Source organism: Sebastes fasciatus, chromosome 20 (assembly GCF_043250625.1).
Source record: "Sebastes fasciatus isolate fSebFas1 chromosome 20, fSebFas1.pri, whole genome shotgun sequence".
Taxonomy (NCBI): domain Eukaryota; kingdom Metazoa; phylum Chordata; class Actinopteri; order Perciformes; family Sebastidae; genus Sebastes; species Sebastes fasciatus.
In genome coordinates this window covers 21,357,362-21,365,700 of record NC_133814.1, presented here as the reverse complement: position 1 = coordinate 21,365,700, position 8,339 = coordinate 21,357,362, and positions in this window count along the sequence as shown.

Sequence of the window (8,339 nt, the reverse complement as noted above, 5' to 3'; positions counted from 1 at the left end):
CATGACCTCTTTGACGGGGAGGATCAATCTCAGGTGTTTGCAGAGTGTGTGGTTTCCAGCTCGGGTGCACCTGAGAACAAAAAAAAAAACGTCTTAAACTGACAGCTATAAAAGGTTTGAGTTAATATCACAGCACACCTCATACAGTAGATGGTCCAGGAAAAGATGGAATGTCTGTGGGGTAAAATGTAAGGAGATCAATCTCTTTCCAGTCGCTTCAACCATCCATTTGTCATTAGCCCTCTCCAGAGGTAAGGCAATATCCGCCACATCCAGCACCACAGGCTTGTCTATTGCTGCATCTCTGCTCATATACCCTTTAGGGAGTTCATTAATGGGAAGGAGGGTGGGCTAGGATCTCCAAAAACGGCATCTCCCCATACATCATGCTGCACACCGTCAGGTTCCCCGACTCTGACAGCAGCTGCCCCCGTCATCCTCCGCTTCTCTTTCACTGAGAATTATTCTAACTATGCACAATAATCACACAAACCGAGGGTCTTGTTTGTCTTGGACGACGTTCCCACTCTCCTATGTCCATCAATGTATGGAAGCCAGGCCTCAGTGTGGGCTGAAGACCACACGGAGCTCGTTTACGGACGCAGTAATTTTTGGAGGTGTCATTGCCTGGGATTGATATCGCTTTCAAAGAAAACAGGTGAGAGGGACAACGTGATATTGCTGTGCAATATCACACTCTGGAAAGTTGCTTTTAAACGGGTCTCATTGCTATGATAGCATCAAAGAAGTCCCAGTTGTGGTTGTGCAACATGCCTTAAAACCACAACATCACATATTCAGCGCTATAGCTACGATAATTTCCATATGGCCTGTGATACTGAATTTTGTCAGTTATTTGACATGAAACATGGTCATTTGCCAAAATAAAGACTGTTGCTGCTCTGCGTGTACTGCTCTACATCAGGCCGAGGCTATTCACAAGCGCCGCAGACACGTCATACCGTTATTGCATCCAGGCAGAAAAACATCTGATTCAACAAATGATTGCTTTAATCGATTCTGCTTGGGCTCCATCATCGCATTACAGCAGCAAACAGCGTGAAGATATCCTGGCCAGATTGCAGGCCCTAACCCTCAATCCCACACAATTTCAGGCTCTGTTAGCAACACGGTTAATTTCGAGCTCACAGTTGGAGGATCTATGCTTTGTGATTACCCAGCCCTGTGGTGGCTAAAACAACCCACAGCCTAGCTGTCTTCTCTGGATGTATGAGCAGATACGTATCTGCAGGAAATGGCAGATCGGACTTCCACATATTGCTTTTTAATGAACACATGCGCCGACGGGGCTCTAATGGGCTCGCATGTGACGCATCATCTGCGCTGGTCATTTGGACGTTCAATATCAATCCCATATCACCCAACACCATCTCCACGGTTTGGCCTTGTACCAGGCACAGAGCAGGGTCAAAAGGTCAACGTGGTGCGCATTTGTTCTTGGACTTTGTGGGTCTTTGTGTAATGATGCTATCATCTCTTCCTGCAGCCTGGTTATAGACGGCTATACTGAGGGCTATCAGGATGCCATCAGTATGATAATGTTGAATAAACCGTGTTAAGGGCTTTACACACCGGGGGCATTTTTTTTGTGTGTGATTAAAGGAACAGTGTGTAGCATTTAGGGGGATCTATTGGCAGAAATGGAATATAATATTAATAAGTATGTTTTCTTTAGTGTATAATCACCTGAAAATAAGAATTGTTGTGTTTGCGCTAGCTTAGTTTGAGCCGTTTATACCTACATACGGAGCAGGTCCTCTTCACAGAGTACGCCATGTTTCTACAGTAGCCCAGAACGGACAATCCAAACATGGGCTCTAGATATGGCCATTCGCGTTTTCATGTTTTTATGTTTTCATGTTTTCATGTTTTTGCGTCTGCTATCGTAGTTCTCCTACTGTGCAATCTGCAACCTCACCACTAGATGCCGCCAAATCCTACACAGTGCACCTTAAATTTGCACGTCAATATATTTTTTTCGAATTGTTGTTTTTGTCATGAATACTGTCACACAAAATGTGACATAATTTTTTTCGGAACAAGCTCAATTTTTCTGAGCTTTCGCTGCCCGAATAAAGGCATCAACCAAATCACATTGTGCGTTGTTGAGTTACGTCTATATTTATAAAACATCAAGACAGTGGCTCCATAGTCCGAACCAAGACGGAAAATTTCTTTCAACCTTGACAAAGGCTGTGCATACCAGATCCACTCCTTCTGTTCTAACCTTTCTCAATAAAAGCCCTAGACATATAATATTCGCAGGTGAGTATTTCACATTTTCATGTCGTTTATTCGCCACGCCTGGGTATGTAAAGGCCTGTAAAGGTGCATTGTGTAGGATTTAGTGGCATCTAGTGGTGAGGTTGCAGATTGCAACCAACTGAATTCCCCTTTGCTAACCTCTCCAAGCGTGTCTTCAGGTAACATAAAAATGTGAAAGGCTCTCTCTTGAGCGTTGTTTGGTTTGTCCGTTCTAGGCTATAAAACATGACGGAGCAACATAGCGGACTAAGGTAACAAAAACACAGCGATTCTTAATTTCAGGTGATAATACACTAATGAAAACATAGTTATGAATATTATATTCAATTTCTGCCAATATATCCCCCTAAATGCTACACACTGGTCCTTTAATAGCCCCCCAAAATATAATTTCTAAATACTCTGAATGATGGGGTCCTTCATGAACACAATTTTCTGCCAAAGTTAGAAATTTTTTTTCTACATTTGAGATTCCTGTATTTTTGTTTTAGTCTCAGTTGGAGAAAAAGTGATACTTCAGTGCATCAATCAGGATTTGAATCAAAGTCAGTTGTTGGGATTGTTTGCTTCGTTGCGAGGCCACTTCCACACCCACACAGTGGCAAACAATGTTGTTGTGAAATACTTCAGATTTTGAACGAACTTTTCAGGAGTTTTAAGTGTTGAATATTCATCTCTTGTTAAAACAATTCAGGTTTTTAACTCCCTGGTGAAGATTTCCCATGTGGAGCATTTAAAGGTTGTTTCATACAAAGTCACCATGACATTATCATCCTAGTGCCAAGTGCATTTGGAGATTATTTTGGACAAGTGTCCTCCTGTTTGGGACACAACAAGCCACATGTGCCATTAACCTTTTTGTACCCACACTAGCTCGTCTTTAAACGTGATTACCGGCCTGTAGAGATGGACATACGTCCACACGACCTTCCAACTGGAACAGTGCCTCTCTCCCAACACCACCCCGCCTGCCTTTCTCATAATCAGCTGCATCCTGCTGCCTCTTGGAGGAAGGAATGTGACACGAAATGTTAACACACCGCACACAAGCTGCAACAACACATGCTTTGGCATCACACACACACTGTACAAGAAGTTTAATCTTGAATTTATTCACCTCCGTGGATGCATAAATTAATTATGCTTTTGTTTTCAAGCGTAACCAATGGCATCAGATTTTACAGGATTTGTGTTTCAAGGCTTTCCCTTGAAAATATTATATAAACTAAATCAAAACCTGTTTAAAAAAAGACAGAAAAGCCATAATTATGTTCCATCTCCTCCTCTGCTTGTGGCAAACGTCAGCAAACACAAATCTCGAGATAAAGCGCCGATGAATGGAGCCTAATTGCTCGTGTGCTTAATTCAAATCGGTTGTATGTTGACATTTTTGAGACGATTTAGAGAAACAGCCCACTTCAGATGAGCATTAATCTGATTAAGAGGACAATTTATTTGGGTTTCCGTGCTCAATAGAAACCCTTCCTGTTCAGCGCGCGGCCTGCCAACGAAGCAGAAGAACCCAACCTCGATGAATGGCCAACAGCTGTGTATATAGAACGAGTACATTTCCTCTCGCAGTGAAAGAAAAATGTTTCAGTAAAACACTGAGTCATTGCTCACACACTATACACACATGTGCAAGTACAGTGTTTGAAATTATCATTAACAGGTTGAGTACCAAGAAAGGGGATTTCATCTTTTCTATAGAAGTGTTTCATCTATTTTTAAAAAATCTCTTAAAGCCATCTGGGTGGTAAGTACTGTACTGTGTATTTTTAGTTTTCTGAAGTTCTTACTAACATACCTAATTGAGCTCTTAAGTGGGCAATGCCTTTTCAATTTTCCTCAAAATGAGATGGTTTTAGGAGATGAACGTCTGGAGCCAAGGAGCTGCCCGGCTTGTGTGGAAATTCGTGACGCTGATCTTAGTTCAGGCACGGAACATGTCGTAAATTACATCCATACAATTTCCATGTGTAAATCTTATTTTTACTAGCTGCATCTGTTTCTAACCATGTTTGCCACATGGAGCATTGTACCTTTTTTTTTTTTCTTTTCTTGGACAATATTTCAATATCAAGCATAAATTTTAGCAACTTTAAAACAGGCTGGTTGTCCAAAGCCGAAGATGAATATTGTCCCGAAAATAGAAATATTTTATCGCCGCGGATTTCAGGTCGAGAAACGTAAAGCCATTATATTGGCAGTAAAGATGTCTCCTCCAAACTGACAGCTCCCAAACCTCAGTTCATAAACCTGTCTAGAAATTATGTGCATGGCTGAGACGCACAGTCTAACTACTTGGCCAGCTCAGCAATGGAAAGAGTTCCTGCATGACTTTATTCTCACTGGTGATGGTGCATTTGAGAGCGCGAAAGTCTAGGTATGGTTTATAGATTTCTATGAAACAACATGCACATAATTCGGCCGCTCCTTATTTGGTTTTTCGCCTTGGCACATGTTTGCTTTCCCATGGCATGCCCCTGAGAATTTATTCAATATGTAAAGTAAACGCAAGATTATATTCAAAAGGATAATAAACAGTTTGTGTTTGGACTCCCTTTAAACTTAAAACCCCAACTCTGCATCCAAGATGCCAAAAAGGCTGCGTCAGTGTAACCATAGTGCTGCAATTTGGATAAACGGCGAAGATGAAAGCGGAATTGCGTTTTTACATGCCTTCGAGACTGCTTGCACATTTTTCTAAAAGCACAAATGTCTGGGTGTGTAATTACACACTAAATGCTGTTTTTTTTCTAAGGAAGTATGTGTCGCTGCACAAACATTGAACCCGGCTGAGAATGGGTACGTTAGACCTATGATTTAGAGACGACAGCAGAGCTATTAGACCAATCAATGGTCTTTATCAGCGGTCACAAATGTTATGATTTTCTCTTCTCAGATTGTTTTATTTCAATCATTTTGAGAGGCAAAAATCAGTGGTGGAAAGTAACTAAATACATTTACTCAAGTACTTTACTTAAGTACACTTTTGAGGTACTTGTACTTAATTTTACGCTCTCCATACTTCCACTCCATTGAATTCTACTACGTTTATTCCACAACTATACTTACTTTGCAGATACTTGTTTTTTAATTAATCAAAATAGATGATTGAATGAATGAATTTTACGAAATATGATACACTGCTCGCAGATTAAACTATCCAACCGTATATATAGTAGTTTCAAAAGTATCTCCATCTCGAAGAACTGCAACATTACACACATTAATGCATAACACAAGGGCCATTTTTCTTACGAGTACTTTTTAAAGTTGCTAATAACACATACAACTTTTACTTAAGTACTTCTTCCACTACTGGGTAAAACTATCAACTATTTAAAAAAAAGAAAACGTTTTTACTTACTTTTACCAACGTACTATTACTGAAGGGACATTTTTAATGCTGTAAAGGGGTAGTTTTGTATCACAGTGTTTATACTTTTACTTAAGGAAAGGATCTGAATACTTTCTGTACCATCATTCATCAAGAAAATGATCCAATAGTATAATAAATATAAAAAATATAACATCCAGAAAGTGACCGTTCTGCATAATGAGAACTTTTAATAATATCACTATTCATTAGTGGGATTTCGAATGCAGTACTTTTAATTGTAACTGCATATTTTTATACTGCAGTATTACAACTTTTACTTAAGAAAAGGTATATTTAAAAAGAAAGACCAGAGAAGTCATAAAAAACTTGAAGTGACATTTTTAATGCAGGACTTTTACTTGTAGTTTTATATTGCAATGTTTGTACTTTTACTCAAGGAAAGGATCTGAATACTCCCTGTACTATAATGCATCAAGAAAAGGATCAAATAATATAATATATATAATAATATAACACTTGGAAAGTGGCCATTCAATGAGATACTTTGATACTTTTCATTAGTGAGATTTTGAATGCAGGACTTTTACTTGTATTTGTGTATTTTTATACATATAATATACTGTATATTACAACTTTTACTTATGTAAAGGATCTGAGTACTTCTTCCACCACTGGATAAAACTATCCTCTATTTCAATAAATAAAGAATAATGAGAGAAGTAAGATACTTACTATACTTACTTACTTTTAATTATGTACTTTTACTTAAACAACATTTTTAATACACAACTTTTACTTGTAAAGGAGTAGTTTTATATTGCAGTATTTATATTTTTACTTAAAGAAAGGATCTGAATACTTCCTGTACCGTAATGCATCAAGAAAACGATCCAATAATATAATTTAGCACTCGGAAAGTGGCCATTCGGCATAATGAGAACTTTGATATAGTGGAATTTTGAATACGGGACTTTTACTTGTAACTGCGTATTTTTATAACGCGGTATTACAACTTTTGCTTAAGTAAAGGATCCGAGTACTTCTTCCACCACTAGATAAAATGATGCACTATTTGACTAAAAAAAATAACGAGAAGTCCGAAAAAAACACACTTACTTTTACTTACGTACTTTTACTTTAGTGACATTATTAATGCCGGACCTTTACTTGTAGTTTTATATCGCAGTGTTTATACTTTTACTTCTGAATACTTCCTGTACCATAATGTACCAAGAAAACAATCCTATAATATATATAATAATATAACACTCGGAAAGTGGTGTTTCTGCATAATGAGAACTTTGATACTTTTCATTAGTGAGATTTTGAATGCAAAACTTTTGCTTGTAACTGCATATTTTTATACTTCGTATTACAACTTTTACTAAAGTGAGTACTTCTTCCACCACTGGGTAAAACTATCAACTGTTTCACTAAAAATTAATAGCAAGAGAAGTCCGAAAAAAGAACCGTTAATCATGTCTGACCCCTCAGATTTATCTTGTGACCTCTGTTGGGGGTCCAGACCACGAGGTCGGGAACCTTTATGTAGTCACTACGCTGTCAGATTGTCCCTCTCATAACTGTTTAAATACATAAATAAAAAAATAAAGTGTACTCACAGCAAGTCTAGGAACTTTCAGCGTTCAATTTGCCATGAAAAGAACGAGAGCATGACTTGTTTAAACATCATTATTTTACCAGTATTTGTCACCGAGTGTGAAGCCATCTGACCTCTGTGAGGGAATGCTGGGTGTGCCATCACAGTTGGTTTGAGGGGGTCGAGCATCTCTCCAGTGTCAGCGAGACAGAGAAAAGACACGGGGTGTGATTTGTTAAATGCGCGACACCCCCTTGTATTGTTTCGACAACATGGGGGACATCTGGCACTGGCAGTGTTGAGGTCTCCATCCTCTTTCTCGAGCAGTGAGCTGTGCAGCATTGAAGCACTGCCTGCACATTCTCATGCTAATACCCCAAAAGGCAGGAGCAGATGTGAAACATTTGGTTTCTGTTCTTGTTCACTTGTAAAGAAATAATGTGCCCCGTTATCATTATTTCACAGTTTTTGTTCTTCTGCGTGTCATAAAAAAAAAGAGTTCATGGCAGAGGGCATCTTCTTTGGTGGCCTGATTTCAGCTGCATGCGGAGAAATGGTCCCACGAGGGTTTTGAAGATGTGAGGAAGAATTTTGGCCTCTCAAAACAAGCTGCTACAGTGGAAAACTCTGGGGAGTATATCGTTTTGTATTGTCTTGTATGTAATTTCAGTGTATTTATATGCTTATAATGTATATGTTCACTCTTGTGCACAAGTCTCGATTAAAAAAAGAGATGTTGATCTCAAGGAGAATACCATTTAAATAAAGGTTTAAATAAATGTATTGATGCTTGTGTCAAGTTGCACCTTACAAATTTTGATCCGGCCCCTATATCAATTTTATTCTCAATAAATTTTGGCCCACCTAGTTGTGGTACAGCAACGCATACCCCGTACACCAAACATACAGGCGTGTCTGCAAGCTAACAAGCTAGCTAACACAGAACGGCACCAAAGTAAAGTTCATGCTGAAGGGCTGCATGTGAGTTTTGCTTGACAGCAAAGTTTGAGGGTTTTATGTGCAGCCGATTGCATGCTAGAAGGCTCGGCTGTATGGGACCTGTAAACTACAAGACCAAAGATCTTTGACTTTTATTTTTTCTTATTA